Raw genomic sequence first — 18,117 nt, 5'->3', positions numbered from 1 at the left:
CTTTTTTGGTTCATTGTAAACAGGTCTAGGGATATTGCTTTAGTAATCAACATTTTGTAATATGGTGTTTGAGCTTGGTATATCAGATGTTGAAAATCTTGGTTGTGTTTGTGATGGAGTTGGTTCTTTGTAAGGGGCATAAATAACAGAAGGTATTTTTGATACCCTTCCAATATCTATGGTCGAGGTTGAAGAATCATCATCAAAAAATCTAGAAGAGGTTGATTTCCTATTTAATGTACGCTTGACTTTCCCATCTGGAAACTGGGTTATGTTTCTGAGATTTGTATTTGGCTGTGTTCGCTTTGGTGATTCAGGTTGGGTTGCACCTTCAAGGATCTATTCTTCTGGAAGAGTGATATCCTTCCATTGAATAGTTTTTCAAATAGTTGCATTAGATTTGGAAAGATCTGTTTGGAGGAATAAGATTTCTCCTTTTGGTGAGTGGAGTTTGTGTTTCGAACCAAAAGTAGAAATCATGGCTTTGTAATGTATTTTAAAAATCAATGCTATCAGAATAGATCCTTCAAGCATTTTGTAATTATGTATTTTTATTTGAAGAACAATGCTCTTCAAAACATTTTTGTCATTTAAAGAAATTGTAATGTTTGGAAAACAATTGAAAGAAATTGGTCCTTTATTAAGGCTTGACTCAACAGTACCTAATAAAGAATCATAAAAATTTGTAAACCTAGCATCTCTAAGGACTGCTAAGATGGAAGTATCTAAACCTTCTCTGGTAAGGAGCTTTATTCCTACCTGGACAAGGCCTATATGAATGTATTTATAGTCTTTTTCTTTATGCTTCTTGAGGGTCTTTGGATTCAAAAGATAAATTTCTTCAAAAGGCTTTGAAATTTGAATATCTCTTTCTTTAGTTATGATAGTAAAATCAGTTTTAAAGAGAGGAAACTTTGAAAACTCATATATTTGTTTCTTTTGAATCTTGGGTATTTCCCAATCATCAATATGCTTTGAAAAATCTTCAATAGTGATTTCCTCACTATTTACTAATCCTTTTGACCTTGAAGACTCAAAAGTAGAAGAGTTTGAGAAAGAAGAAGATCTACATAAAAAAAGGTTCTAAATTCATTTTAAAATAGATCAAAATAACTTTCTAAACAAACGTGGACCAAGCCACTAGATTTACTGCTCTTAAACCAGACGGGACTTACTACTGTGCATAAATGAACAAGTTTGTGTATCAGTGATATGATGCAGATTAAAATGATTTTAAAATCTCTTATATGTAAATAATCTTTTCGTCCCAGGAACCCTGTAGGCTCTGATATCAAATGGAAAGGCTAACAAGTTTCTATTGTGCAGGATCCTCAGACGAGGCAAGCACAAAGCATACACTTATTAAAACTTAAATAGAAATGGAAAAATAAGATTAAAATAACAAATTCTTATTGATGGATGAACAAATATACAAACTTTGAAATAAAAGCTTTAAAATGAAAGCTTTAAACAAAAGAAATATAACTTATAAGAGTAGTTGAATACAAGAGGAAGGTGGTTTCTCACTATCACTCTTTGGCTCACACTCTCTTTTTTCGCTATATTTCTAATGGTATGACTTGAAGAATACAAGAGTTTCTTGTAATTTTTCAGTCTGCCTTCTTCTTTGGTAGCTCCTCTATTTATAGAGGTCTTCCGCCTTGAGGCTCCTTAATTCTTGCTTTGCATGCTCTTCCTAATGGAGTGAGGGGCTCCACGTCTTTTGGATGCTTTTGATAATGGAGTTAGGGGCTCCACGTCTTTTGGATGCTTTTGATAATGGAGTGAGGGGCTCTACGTCTTTTGCAGGAATTGTCTGCCACGCTTCATCATTGAGGAATCTTTTTCTTTAAAAAAGTAATGATGCAGAGTCTTTTGTCTATTTTCTTTTCTTTTAAAGACTTTTTTTTGGGGCATTTGGCCCATTGCAGAATTGTCTTGGGCTGCCATTTCTGGTTTTCAACCCAAGGGCTTTACAAAGATATCATTTGATGGGCTTAAATATCCCAAAACAGTCATCTTCGTTCGAGTCACCATCTAGATCAATTCCTGCTGAGCTGGTGCTGGAAGAGGAAGATGAAGCTTTAGATTGTCCTTTTGAAGAGGCGGTCTCTGACAACTGTTTGATCAATTGTAAGAAATCTTCTTCTGTTTGAGCCGCCGCAAGCTTTGGAATAATGAAAGACTTTTGTGCCAGGAAAGTGGTTTGTTCTTTCAGAGGTGGCAAGAAGCTAATTTTTGAAAGAAAACTTTGTACCATCTTTAGAGATAATTTTTCTTGGTGGTTGAATTTATCCCACCATTTAACTTTGAATCTTTGGGCAAGGATGATTTCTCCATCTGCTGCTTGGTTGAAATGGAAATACCATACGCATACCCATGGGAGGAAGAAGTTTGAACAAAATAAAAGTAACAGAGGAAAACGTCTTTCTATTTTGTTGGGTTTATAGTGAGCTTTGAGTAGATAAAACAAAGGGAGAACTTCTAGAATTATGGTTTATGGAACGTTGCCATAATAATTCCATCATTGTTTAAACCAATATGGGATTTTTGAAGTTTGGATTGTGCTTGTGTCGAAGTAGAAAAGCCAAGAATGGCTTTGTCCTTCGTTTTGTAAAAGAAAGGTATTAAACCAAGCTTGTTGGTAATCCCAATAGTTGAAAGATGTATTTAGGCTTGAAGGGTAGGTGCTTTGGAGGGAGGTTGGAAAAGATCTTGGTGAATGTAAATCCATTCCCCAATCTAAAGGGTGAACGATTCTTTGGATGGTGCATGTGGAATATGCTGGGTCTTTGTGGACTTTATATTTTTTGAAGTGTTTGAATTTTGTAGAACTAGTTACCTCAAGGATAGACTGGTAGTAAGATTGGGGTTTTAATTTATTCCAGGGTTTAAAGTACCATCTTGGAGGAAAAACTTTTAAAATAATTTTTGAGGGGCTTTCTGTACAGAATCCTTCCTCAATAGTTAAAATGCTTTGAAAGTTTTGCTTTTCTACATATTCATTGGTTTTGAAAAGTTTTGTTTGTGACAAAACTATTTCTTGTGAGTTAGGCTTTGAAATACTTTGAGAGCTCTGAGATAGATTTTGAGGAAAAATTGCTATCTCAGGTTTTGAAAAAGGGATAGAGAGTATATACTCTAATAGGCAATGTAGCGCGAGTTCTTGAATGTTTACAGGACCCCGAGAAATCAGTGATGAAGTGCTCTCGAACGTTATAGCATTCATCGTGGATCATATCATCAAAGGGCACGGGTCATCAGAGAAATCAATGCCCGTGATAGCAGCAAAGGAAAGAGGGGGAGAGTGTTAGCTCACCGATGGGGGTCTCGAAGGTCTGAGTAGTATCCATCCACCTCTCAAGCAACGCATAGATAGGAGTCGTCGACCTTCCCATTGACTGAAAGAAGTTAGCTACAAATTAATAAAATTCGGTATCTCTGATGCTATCCTGGACAGGGCTAGGGAGCTCATCGAACCACTCACGAGCTCTATAGAAGTTCTCAACGAACCGGATTGACACAACGTCACCTTGAAAAGCCAAATATTTAGGTATTAAACATAATATCACATTAAGAGACCCTAAATAGGTAAGTATATCTCTATTAGTTGATATTTTCTATAAAAAGAAAAAGCCTTGAAAACCCTTTTTCGGCCTGTGCATGGTCGAATTAGCACTGCACAGAGCCAATCGGCTATGCGCACAACCGAATGGCACTGCACATAGTTTTTCGGCTCTATAGGCTAGGGCACATGGTTTTTTGACATCTTTTTGCAATTTTTTATTCATGTTAGACAAATAACATGTATATTTAGTACATAAGTCATAGGAAATAAAGTTTAAACCAAGAAAATACCTCTTTAACGATCGAAAATGCTTGGTGGGTGTTCAATTTTGCCAAAAGGGGGATTTCCTCTCCCTTCACAATTTCAAGGTCATGTTGACGAGAATTTAGAGGAGAAGAAGACTCCCAATTCAGTGCAATTGGGGTACGTCCAGCAAATCTTGGGGAAGAGTTTGCCATTTTAATACTGATTTTGTAGAATTTAGTTAAAAAAATGAAGGAGAAATCACCAAAAGAGTGAAAAAGGGTTTTGAGAGAGAAAAGTGAAAGAAAATATATATAGTGAACGAATGATGGATATAAAGATAAATACATGTCTTGAAGAGGGCAAAAATATCATTTAAGTCCTCGACCTATTAAAATCACGTTTTAGTCCAAAAAGTTGACGCAAGTCATCAGAAGACACATAGAAGGCCAATTGGTGTCTCGAAGTGAAATTTTCCTAAAAATTACAAGTTTGGTCCTTGACCATCAACATTATGCTTTAGTCCCTAGCGGGCCAAGTACCACTATAGCTTCTAGAAAAAATAAAAATAAATCAGAGCACACCTCGAGGCGGGAAATTCTAACCAAAAGTACCCAAAAATGGAAATTTATCAAATTGACCCGAAGTGGTGAAATAGCCATAGGGAAATTAGCAAGTGTGGTCCCCCTTTCGACAAATGTTGTTCTGGAATCATTGGACGTGATTTCTAGGCAAGCGAAGTCTTAAATCTAAGCAGTCGAAATCCTTAACCTAAGCAGGCAAAGTCCTCGAATAATTCAAGCGGGCGTGGTCCTCACATCAAATCAACAATCAAAGTTCAAGCTAGCAGGGCATGGCTATTATAATTCATAAAGATATCCTTTTGCCATATCCTTGATGTTTATGATTTGTCTCAATTTATTTAAACGCATTGCATACTTTTAAATTTTGACAAACTAGGGGCAGCTCTCAGCACCCATTTTTCGAATTTAGATATCAAGAAAATTACAGAAAACCCCATAATAAAAGTTACTGTCTTCTCAGGTCTAGGGAGAGGAAGGACTGGTGAATCCAAGGTTAAGGTTGGGATTAATTCCACCAAAATTACCTTTTCGAAATCAATTTGGAGTTAATTGTAAGAAAAATAAAGTTTGAGGGTCTAAATGATAGGTTTTGCAAGTTCAGGGACTTAATTGCAAACTTTTTTTAAACTTTCATGTGTAGAGCCAACCGACTCTACCTAGTACCAATTAGGGTTTTCTCGCTTTGACATCATTTGTTTTTACACTTTTACGTCTAGATACAAATTCTAAAAGGTATTTGTTGATAATCATGAATTCAATGATATTTATTTAAATTTTAAAGATTTAATATTAGATGTTTATCCATTCTTTTTCTGAAAAGCTAAAGTTTATCTATTCCTCTAAGGTTTTCTTTGAAACCCTACTTCTATAAATAGAAATTGATACCTAGGTTTAGGGCTAACAACAACAGGAGAGAATAACAAGAAAGAGCTAACAGAAGCTAATATCGATTTGAAAAAGAAAGAAAAACTTATGTTTATTACTAAGCAGAAAGGTTTTTAGTCACTAAGAAAGAACCGAGATTTAGAAACTCTTTTGAAGACGACATAAGTTTTCCTAATATCTCATTCAGCACTAGATTCCCAACCAATCTTCAACTTATCCGCTTCTTTATCTCCTAAGACTCGTAGAACAATCAACTACGGTGACAACTTGAGGGTTTCCCCATATTTATCCATCATCATTAACATCACTGTAAACTGGTTTTCTTATTCTTAATGTTCTTTCTTATAAATATAATTAGGGTTACTTTTTTATGATTAAGGTGATCAGCTTAGGGTTTACTACGAATTTTCTTATTACCGATTCATTAGGTTTTGGAATCTGATAATAAAAAGTTAGGGTTTTGAATTTGATAATATGCCAGTATTAGGGTTGTGAATTTGATTAATTATATGATTAGAATTATATGATTAGATTTCTCTTTTCTTTATGATTTTATAATCAAATTAGTTTCTTAGGGTTATATGGTTAATCAGCCATTTTGGTTCATTGTGTTTTCAGATTTTTTAGGATTTGTATAAATTTTAGGGTTTCTATAATTTGGCATTATTTGTTGTTCTATTTTATTTTTATTTTATTCCCTTCATATTCTAATCATTATTTTACCTTCTATTGCATGAAATCATCCTAAATACCACCAAAGCCTATTGGCTCTACGTTGAGTCGATCGGCTGTATGCCTAAAGTCGATCGCCTGTACACTTCTTTGCCCTAATTTTTGGCATTTTATGAGTTTATGACAAACTTTTGACGATTTTGTATACTGTAGCTAGGTTTTGTGACATTTTTTGCAAATTTAGTTATAGGTTGGTTATGTACCCAGTTTATGAACTTGACCTAATCTAACGGGACTTCAAAGCCCCGAAAAGACCGATGCAGCATGGTTTTATGGATGGCTCTTATCCTCATCGGAACTTCTTCACTCAATTATAAAGATTAAATCTACTTTCTGCTTAATAGTTAGATTTACCTTTTTTTCACTTTTTTTTGTTTATTTCTTGGTTTAATGTATGTTAAATAAGTGAAACATGACTGCTTAATAAAAAATGGACATATATACTCTAGGTTAAAATTGGAACCAACATGAAAACTGTAGTAATTAGGCTAATCAATATTAATCGGGCTTAAGTTCTAAAATTAAAGTAGACTTATTGGGCTATACCATGTTTTAGTTAGGATTGGGCTATATCAGAATTAGGTTCACACAAAATGGGCCTTATCATAATATGTAGTCCATCTAGGATTAAAGACTTAGTAAGATATAACTTGTAATTAGGCTAGACTAGGAAATACTTATACATAACTAACTAGCAAGCTAGATTAACAAACTTCAATGTGGGCTGGGCTTAATGAAAATGGGTTAGACCTAGGTAAATTATATGTTTTGTTTGATATGCATGTGTATGAACTGTTGTGTTTATAGGAAATGATTTGTTATAATAAAATTAAACACTAATATAGATGAATAAGGTACTGGCTTCTACATCCATCTCTAGATTTATGGCGTAAGCATCCTTATGAAATCTGAGAAATGCCACTCATTAGTACAAGTGTCCTGATGATTATTCGGGTGGCGACTCCCATCTCCGTGCTAGTCTTAATGACTAGTTAGCATGTTCCCGATTAGGTTGAAAAGCCTTACAGTGTCATAGTCGCTAAAGACACTTGGGTGCACGTCTGAAACCGCCGTCCACAAAACCCAAGAGTTGAATTGGCATTCCTCAGATTTTAGGTAAAACCTTTCTCAAGTGATTAAACCCTAATTCCTAAGATGAGAGCAAGGAACCTCTTTTCAAACCCACTCACTTAGGTCATGCATTAAGTCTAGGGGATTTTTATGCCAAAGAACCTTGTAGATCTATCTCTAGTGTCCCGATCAATTCTCTATTCCTAAGAGTGAACAATTCATAACTAGTTATCTCTAATCAATTTATAAAGATAATATCCAATTAATACAATGACTTATCAATTGAAATAAACAACAAGCAATTCAAAGGAATAAGATAACTCAAAAGAAGATCTAATTGCATAAAACTTGAATCGATCCATACAAAATGAGTAAGGGTTCATCAACACCCAAATAGCAAAAGGATTAGTTCCTACACATTGCAAATAAGAAAGAAGAAATAGGAAAAGAAGATCTCAAACTATTCTTGGATGAAAAGCAATAGAAATCCTCCAACTTGATTCTTCAAATCTTGAAGACAAAGGCAAGAATTTATGTTTGTTCCTTGAATAATCTTGAAGAAAACCCTAAAACTTGATAGAAAAAATCGCTATAAGTATTCTTTCTAAACAAAATGTAAAATTCAGAATCCTTTAAAAATAAAACTCAAAATCCTTAAATACTAAATTGAAATAAGTGTCATACGGGCACCCATATGGGAGTGTGATGAAGGCTAACTTTTCATAACTTCAATTTTCTTTTTGGTCACACGGGGATGTCACCTGCTCATGTGACTTCTCTAAGTTTTTTCCATATTTTGGATCTTAGGAAAGGATCCACATGGTGGGGTATTCTGCTTGTGTGGATTCGCCAAGTTATTACCAGTGTAAAGCCTCTCCCAAAATGAGCCATATGGCGGTGTACCTCCCATGTCAATTGTAACGACCCAGAACTATATTACATGAGATATTGTCCGCTTTGGCCCCCACTAGCCTCATGGCTTTGTCCCTTTGGCAGGTTTGAGAACTTCCTAGGAGGTTCCCATCCTGGAATTTCTGTGAACCAAGCACGTTTAACTTTGGAGTTCCTATGACTCCACAGCCAAACAACCAAAAGGCGCCTCATGTGATTAGTTCCAACTCTTTACATATATGTTATCAACCATTCCCCACCCCATTTCGATATGTGATTCAATTCATTCATGTACCCCCGTACCTTATAGTGCTGCCATCCTAGAAGCTTGCCAAAAGCCGCTCCTTGTCCAGGCATCCTATTTTTGCCCCGGCGTCCACTTTCCGCCCTCGTCGAACCGCTTCTCTAGGTCAGGCTGTCACACCAATGCCCTCCTACTAAACCTTAACTAAAATTCTTATTCTTTACTTAATTCTCAAGCTTTTCGATTATGTTCTACTCCTTGACATGTATTATCCTTAGAATGCCTAAAATAATTGAAAAACAAGCTAAACAAACAAATCAAACATAATTAAAGGTATAAATCAATATAAAACAAAATCCAGTAGTAAGTTCTTTTAACACTTATCAATATTTTTACTATATATATTGTTAATCAAATTTTAATTTATATCATTATAAAACCATTCAAATGAGGTAGATTTTATTATTTTTATTTTGTATCTTTAAGAAAAATGTCAATTTGCCCCCTAAGAAAAATATTAAAAGTATAACAAAAGGATACCATAATGCAATTAAAATGAACTGTATAAATTAAATTTTTTTCAAATCTTAAATTATAAAAAAATAACTTAGACCATAAAAATAAAATTTTGCAGCCTAATTTTTAGTATATTTGTAAAAAAACATTTTCATAATATATGCACCGGTGTCAACAGAGAATTCACTAAAAAAAATAGGAAGCGATATAAAAGAAATTAATTGTCTAAGATTATACCTCATTAATGAGTCCAATCAATGGCTAAAAAGGCATTTACTTTGTGAATTTGAATTAATGTTTAATTAATTTAGATTTTAGCCTTCTTGACTAATTTCTACATTAATTTATTAAAAATAGTCAATTTAGTTCAATTTTACATATAAAGAATATATGTTTTGAAGCATTTTAATATATATATATATATATATATATATATATATATATATATATATATATATATGTTAATTTTTTATTTTACAATAGTCCTATTACAAAATAGAGTTTTAATTTACTGGAATTATTTAAGTATAAAGAGTTAGTTTGATTTTCTATATTGGAGAGTTAAACATCACTCTCCATTTTTAGTTTAATATTTCTAATTGTGGGCGGCAGTTTCGGGCTCGCACTCAACCTAATTGGGAACACGCTAACTAGTCATAGAGATTAGTGGGGAGATGGGAATCGTCATCCAGATAACCGGGGTACTTTTACTAATAAGTGACATTTCTCTATTTGATAATGAAACTTACATCATAAATCTAGATATGGATCCGGAAGCCAACTTCCTTATTTGTGTATATTTATCTTTAATTTTATTATCTAACGGGTTATTCCCTATAAATGCAACAGATATATATTACACATCAAGTATTACAGTATGTGAAGTCCTCCAAAATCTAGCCCATTTTATTATAGCCCAGCCAATACTTCATGTTATTAACATAACTTACTAATTAATTATGTACAAAATCCACTTAGTCTAGCCCAATTACAAGTTATACTTATTTTTTTCAATCTTCTAAGTCTAATGGACTATTTTTTATGAAAAGCCTCAATTCATTAATCTTAAATCTAATATGGCTCAATTAATTCAATTAAAGCACGGCAAACCCTACTAAGTCTATATGAATTTTAAATCTTAAGTCCAATTACCATTGATTAGCCTAGTGCACTACAATTTTCATGCTAGGTCCAATTTTAAGGTCTAATGTTTATATTTTCAGTTTTAATTAGGCAATCAAATAGCAGATATTTAGCATACATCCAAAATAAAAGCAAAAATAAAGTACATGAAAATTAAATCTAGCTATTACAATCCTCCTACAACTAAAAATCAAAGAAAAATGCATAAAATAAGTTACAGTGTACGAAAATTGCATAAATATCCGAAAATATGGCAAAAATTGGTGCAAAGCCGATTCGGTTTAGCATAGAGCCGATCCGCTCTAGAGCTTGGTAACGACTGATTTTACATCTTTTCTTCAATCCTCTAGCCCCGGAGCTAATTTAACATGTACAACAGGTAAAAACATGATTGAAACTTGAAAAAATAAGGCCAAGAACATAAAAGATAAATTAAATTAAGCCGTAAAATATAAAATAATACAAACCCTAGAGAGAAAAAACTGATAGAAGGTAAATAAAAGCTTGATGTAATCACATAATTATTAAAGAAAAGCCATAAATCTAACATGCTACTCTAACTATTCCAATTATTAGATCCAAAACTCAATACATTCATATTATCATATTCAAAATTCAAGACATTTATATTATCATATTCAAAACTCAACATGTATAACATCACAGAAATATATAGAACTATTAAAAAACCCTAGATTTAACCACATAAAAGAGTATTAAGCATTTGAAATCACTCCTAACATGTTTCTAGAATCATAAAAATAAAAGAACTAATAAAGGGAAAAAAGGTATTGATGATGTTGGATTTTAGGAAACCTTCAGATTGTCACTGTATATTGCTGATCTTCGAGTCTCTGGAGATAATGAGATAGTTCAATTTAAGAACGAATGAGAATCTAATATTATCTCGGGTTAAAAGAATCTTATGTCATTCTAAAGAATAACTTTCCTAATTCAAAGCTCTTTCTTAGTGACTTCTCTCTCTATTTTCTAAAACTCTCTACTTAAATGACGTCTAAATTAATGGAGGTATGGTTTCTTAATGAATGTAGCTAACCCTAGACCTAGGGCATATTGTTCTATAAGTGTTAATTATTTAAAATAAAAATCATCTATTTTCCTTCCCTTTTATCATATTAATATCTAATAAAATAAAATAAAATATTTTATATTAAAATAAATATTATTAAAAATATCCAATAATTATCAAAAATCACTTCTAGAAATTTTTTTTCATTAATTTCAACATTTTAAGTCAAAAAAGTATGAAAAATGATGTCGAATCTCTAAAAATAGCCAACCGACTTTACACAAAGCCGATACGACTCTAAGCTAAGCCAATTGGCTCTATGCAGAGCCGATTAGCTTTGGGAGAAAAAAGTTTGAAGGATTTATGCAATTTAGTCCCTGGACTGCTAAAACTGTCATTTTAACCCTTAAAGTTAATTTTCTCTAACAATTGAGTTAAAATTAATGCTAGAAAAGTAGTTTTAATTCATTATTCTCAATCCTAACTTGGATTCATTCGTCGTCAATCTTCCGAGACTTGAGAAAGGCGGTAACTTTCATCATAGGATTTTTCGTAATTTTCTCGATATCTAGACAGCTGCCCCCAATATGAATATGAGTTGTAGAAGCCACGCTTCATAGGCTCGTATTGGTGCAGACTTTCTATTTGGCTTTGATTTAGGGACTACGCCTATTACATCTTCAAGACCTCCCCTCAAGTTAATTATAGTTGAATGAGTTGTAAAAGCCACGCTTCGTAGGCTCGTGTTGGTGTAGACTTTCTATCTAGTTTTGATTTAGGGACCACACCCGTCTGATTTGGGGATCATGCACGTCTGATTTAGGGACCACGCCAGATGATTTATACTTGAAGAGACTTCCCTCTAACTTCTTGATGACTTTCTGCTTTGGGATGTAATTATGTTGTAGTTTCCACTTTTGGTTGTGATTTGGTAAATTTTCCCACTTCTAGGTATCAAACTGAAAACTGTCTTATGTTCTTGGATAATTTCCACTTCGAGATGAAATATAGTAATTTTTTCACTTTGGAATCTTTTACTTCGAGGAGTAAATTGGTCATCCACTTCGGAATCTTCTACTTCAAGAAGTACACTTGTTCTTTAGAACTTGAACTGGTTCTCCACTTTTGGGAATAAGCTTGTGATCTTCCACTTTGGGATGTATGATGATATTCTGCTTTAGGAAGTAAGCTGATTTTCCACTTCGGAAAATGAGCTAATCATCTTCCATTTCGAGATGTAAACTTATAAGCTTCTACTTTGGAAAGTAAATTGAATGTAGATCAACACTTATTGCAGCGAGATCCTATTCATCAAAGTTTCCTTCATTTTCCTGTTATAGGTTAGTGGTACATATATAAGTGTATAGACATTGCATTAAGTAAAAAGTACTGAGGGTGCATGATATGCATGTTATGTATGACATGTAATGTATTTCTAGGAATCATCCTTCAATTTGTACAAAGGCATTCTAGTGCCCATCAACATCAACACTTTAAGAATTCAATAGTTGAAGTTGTAATTGATTCATATCAAAGATCTGAAAGTCATGGTGATGATAGGAAGTGCATATCTAGAGTTAACCAAAGCATGCAAAGAGTGAGTAATTTTTCCTGGGGCTATACTGATACTTGTGCAATGATAATTGGCTTTGCTATAATCTCATGTACATAGCAACCAAATCTCTTTTCTTTTCTTACTTTTACGCCTTAACTTTTGCCTAAGCCATCCTTCCAGGTTTTCAACTTAGCAGGCTAATATCTTAACTTTTGCCTAAGCTGCCCTTTTAGATTTTGAATTTAGCAGACTCTATTTTTGCCTAAGCTGCCCTTTCGGGTTTTCAATTTAGCATATTCTTTTATTTATACTTTTCTTTATTTTCTCTTTTTGCAGATTTGGTTGCGCGAAAAGCTCTGACTAGTGGTAGTTCCAAGAGGCATTACCAAGTATGAGCCAAAGCATTTACGGACTCGCATTACTATCAAGCAAGGAGCTGACTTCACTAGTGAGGACTAAGTTGACTAGATGAAGAGCCTGTCAGGCACCCTTATCCGGTAGATTTGTCCTTGGTAGAAGATCTGACATATCACTCTTTGAATATACGTGGCATGTGTTCTTTTGCTAGGACTTTGAGAGTCTACTTTATGTACCCTATCCAGGCTCTGTCGTTAATAGCTTATTCTAGAATACCCACCTGACTTAATGTATACTATTGATATACTAATCATATAATTATCTTTTAGAATATATACTAAGTTATGCAGAATTTATATTATTTGTTGATTTATATTTTATTTTATATATTGTACAAACTTAAAATAATATTATTTTTTGATTTGTAATATTAAGTTTAAATCATCAAATTGATCAAAATTATTGTAAAAGTTATTTAAAAAAATAATATCTAATTATTTTTTTATAAAGACACTATAATCTTTTATTTTTTTAATTTTTATATTTTAAATTTCTTTAATTTAATTATATAGTAAGAAATAATATCTAAATTATCTTATCATGAAATTTATTATATTCATTGACTTAGCATATATAGTTGTATACCTATTTAGGAATTATAGTTGTAATATTTCTCTATTTATTTCCTGTAATTATTCCTATATATTTGACTTACCTTTCCTGTAATTATTTTTATATAGTTGACTACCTTAAATAGGTGTAGGTATCTTGTATAAATACCTTGGGATATATGGAATAAACATAAGAATGTTTTTCAGTCACTTGTTATTTTGGTATCAGAGAAAAAGAAAAAAATTTCCGCTGCCTTCTTTTGTTCAAACCCTAGTCGTCATCTAACTGTAGTCTTTTTTCTGCTGCCTTCTTTTGTTCAAACTCTAGCCGTCATCTAGCTGCAATGTCTACTAAAACTAACAACAAAGAGATTCCTGATAGTAAGAAACTCTCGACGGTGACCATTCATGAGACCTCTTCTCCAATCCATATTAAATTGGATGGTTCTAATTATCGTGTTTGGTCAAAGATTTTAGAGATGCATATTGCTGACAGGAAGAAGAAGGGTTATATTACTGAAAGAAAGGTTGCACCTACAGAAGATGATCCGGGCTATGATGAATGGGAAGCTGAAGATGCCCTTGTCAAGTCTTGGCTTATTATTCCATGACTGATAATCTGATGTCGCACTTTGTTCAGTGTGGGACATCTAAAGAAGTTTGGGATGCGGCTAAGAGGAGCTATCTTGATGTTTCTAACTCTTCCCAAGTATATGAACTGATGAAGAGGTCATTTCAATTGCGCCAGGGTGGTCGACCTCTCCGAGAATATTTTAATGAGTTAAATTCAATTTTCATGGAGCTTGATTATCATAGGCCCAATGACATGACATGTGCTGCTGATATTGAAAAACAAAGGAAGCGTATTACAGAGGATCGCATCTATATGTTTCTTGCAGTTCTTGATCATAGTTTGGATCAAGTTAGCAGTCGTGTTTTGGCTACCTCCCCTTTACCAAGCTTGGAAGAAGCCTACTCTTTCGTTCATTGTGAAGTGCAGAGACAGTTGAAAGGTACAAGGCTAGACTGGTGGCCAAAGGTTACACTCAAACCTATGGGATTGATTATCAAGAGACTTTTGCTCCTGTAGCTAAGATGAACACTGTTCGAGTCATTCCATCTCTTGCAGCCAATCTAGACTAGCCTTTACGCCAGTTTGATGTAAAAAATGCTTTTCTCCATGGTGATTTGATAGAGGAGGTGTATATGGATCCTCCTCCAGGATTTACACTAGGAGGAGGTAAGGTGTGCAAGCTGAAAAAGGCATTGTATGGGTTGAAACAATCGCCAAGGGCATGGTTTGGCAAGTTGAGCTACTCAATGAAGGAGTATGGTTTTAAGCAAGCTTTGGCAGATCATACTCTGTTTTATAAGAGGGAGCATAATGATATTACCTTGCTTATTGTTTATGTTGATGACATGATTGTTACAGGTAGTAATGCTAGTGAGATAGAGAAACTTCGAAGCTACTTGGCTAAGGAGTTTGAGATGAAGGACTTGGGGGTTCTAAAATACTTCTTAGGTGTTGAAGTATCTCGGTCCAAGCAAGGACTTTTTCTCTCCCAACGGAAGTATATTTTAGATCTCTTAGCTGAAACTGGTAATTCTGCCTGTGAACCTGTAAATACTCCTATTGAGATGAATCATGGTCTATCTATCTATGCTGATCAGGTTCCGACTAACAAGGAGAGATATCAGAGACTAGTGGGAAAGTTGATTTATCTAACTCACACTAGGCCTGATTTATCATATGCAGTTAGTGTTGTCAGTCAGTTTATGCACAATCCAAGTGATCGACACATGAATGCAATGAATCATATTTTGGCTTATCTGAAGTCCTCTCCAGGTAAAGGTATTATATTCTCTAAACATGGGTACTTGGATATTATGGGTTATACAGACTCTGACTTTGCTGGCTCTAAATTGGATAGAAAGTCTACTTCAGGCTATGTGTCATTCGTTGGAGGTAATATGGTGACTTGGAGGAGTAAGAGACAGAAGCTGAATACCGGGCTCTTCATCATGCAACCACAGAGCTTGCTTGGTTAAAAATTCTCTTAAAAGAACTCGGGTTTGGTCCAAAGAAACCTATGGTACTTTATTATGATAACACTGCAGCTATTGAGATAGCTAACAATCCGGTTCAACATGATCGAACTAAGCATATTGAAGTTGACAGGAATTATATCAAGGATAACCTAGATTCTGGTATGATAGAGGTTCCTTACATTAAGAGTGCAGATCAGCTGGCTGACATGATGACTCACGCTGTTACTAGTGGCTCATTTTATGCATCATTATCCAAGTTGGGCATGTTTGATATCTATGCACCAACTTGAGGGGAAGACTTAGCATATATAGTTGTATACCTATTTAGGAATTATAGTTGTAATATTTCTCTATTTATTTCCTATAATTATTCCTATATAGTTGACTTACCTTTCCTGTAATTATTCCTATATAGTTGACTTACCTTTCTTGTAATTATTCCTATATAGTTGACTACCTTAAATATGTCTAGGTATCTTGTATAAATACCTTGAGATATATGGAATAAACATAAGAGTGTTTTTCAGTCAATTGTTATTTCATTGCAATTTTCTTGCAAAATCAATAATTCCTTAGTACATTTTATATAAAAACTGACAATGAAAAAAAGAAAAAGAAAATAAGTTTATGTTCCAGTAAATAGTATCTTTTACCTAATGCATACTAAAATGTGTAAAAAGTATATCGTTTACTGTTCTTTTATTATGAATATAATCTGTTTTAATTATACATTTCATTCAATAATTTCATAATAACATCTGTAATAATAATAACAAATTTTATTTTCTATAAAATGTAAACAAATCAATCGCTTTAAATGTATACATTGAAACAAAATGAATGTTTTATACTTCAATATAAATGAGTATCAGATCAATTTCTCTTCGATAGATTTCTGCATGTTTTTCTGTTATGTTCAACTTGTCCAAATCTTCCACACTTATTTTTATTTTTATCCTCCTATGTTCCCTTAACTCTTCTTTTTTTGGTTCTTCCTGCTTTTATCCTTCCTTGTAGTAGTAGCACAAGTATTTCTTTTATCTCAATTAGTATATTCTAGTTGCTTTGATTGTTATTGGATATACAGTTGCTTGATATATAGCAATATTGAGAGTAAGGATTAGAGAAGATGACATAAGAGTTTATAGTGATTCGGGGACAATCCTCCCTACATCCACTCATCAAGATCACACTTGAGTGTTCTACTATAATTACTAAGATTTACAACCTTTGGGTTTTACAAGTTCACCCAACAACTTGGTGTTTCAAGGCTCACACTAAACCTCTTCCTTTAGTGAATTAATCTCTCACTAAGTCCTTTAACCCTTGAGTATTAATGGTTATTCAACAACCAATTTTTTATGTTTTTAATACCTAGGCTCACACAACAATCCTTTAGAATTTTAGTTGAATAAAGAGTTTCAACTTAATATACTTTACAAAGGAAGAAATTGAGTGTAGAAAGTTAAAAAATAAATTTGCAAGAGTTTTGGTATATCTAATTCACACACTTCTAGTTGTAGAGTCTTTAAGAAGGATATTTATACACATATCAACCATTTGGAGACGTTATAATGAGGCTAAAAAAATCTTTAATTGCAAAATTGATGACTTGGCAAAAATTGCCTAAAGTCATGAAAAGCGCCACCACGCTTTCCAAACGCACTCACGTTTTCTGGAAAAAGACGTTGGGGCTCCAATGGCTCCAGCCAAGCGGCATTGATGGGATGACTGATATTTCAACAGTTGCAAAAATGAATAAATGTACATGCACTATTCACATTGATCATATAATTTAATGTAAGAGTATTAAAATGCACGAAGATTGAAAGTGATCTAGTGCAAAGACAATTTCAATACTCAATTTGCACAAGAGTAAAAAATGAACAAATATGAGCATCATAAAGGAAAAGTATTCATAATTTGCATAATAAACTATATGTTTATGCTAAGGTGCTTCCATCAATCATTCCTAGTTCCCTTTTTATGAAATTATTCTCTCCTCATTTAGGGGCTTATTGAAAATATCGGCTATTTGTTTGTTTGTATCAATATACTCTAGTATTACACTATCATTTTGAACATGATCTCTCAAAAAATAGTGTCTAATATCTATATGCTTACTTCTAGAGTGTTGAATAGGATTCTTAGAAAGATTTATAGCACTAGTGTTGTCACATTTGATAGGAATATAATCAGCCTCTCTTTCATAATCTCTTAATTGTTACCTTATCCAAAGGATTTGAGCACAATAATAACTCGCCGCCACATATTCAGCTTCCGTGGTGGAGAGAGCAATTGAGACTTATTTCTTACTAAACCAAGATACTAAGCATTCATCTAGAAGATGACAAGTTCTGGAGGTGCTCTTTCTATCTAATAAACTACCGACATAATCGGCATCCGAATAACCCTATTATTTCAATGATGTTTTCCTAGGGTACCAAAGCCCTAAATTCAAAGTCCCATGCAAGTATTTCAAAATTCTTTTTACGACATTAAAATGAGACTCTTTTGGACAAGATTAAAATCTAGCACAAAGACAAACATTATACATAATATCGGGTCTAAATGTGGTTAAATATAAAAGTGAGCCAATTATAGCTCTATAGAGCTTTTCATTTACGCTCTTACCCTT

This window comes from Ricinus communis, chromosome 1, assembly GCF_019578655.1.
Source record: "Ricinus communis isolate WT05 ecotype wild-type chromosome 1, ASM1957865v1, whole genome shotgun sequence".
Classification (NCBI taxonomy): Eukaryota; Viridiplantae; Streptophyta; class Magnoliopsida; order Malpighiales; family Euphorbiaceae; genus Ricinus; species Ricinus communis.
This window is presented reverse-complemented; position numbering follows the sequence as displayed.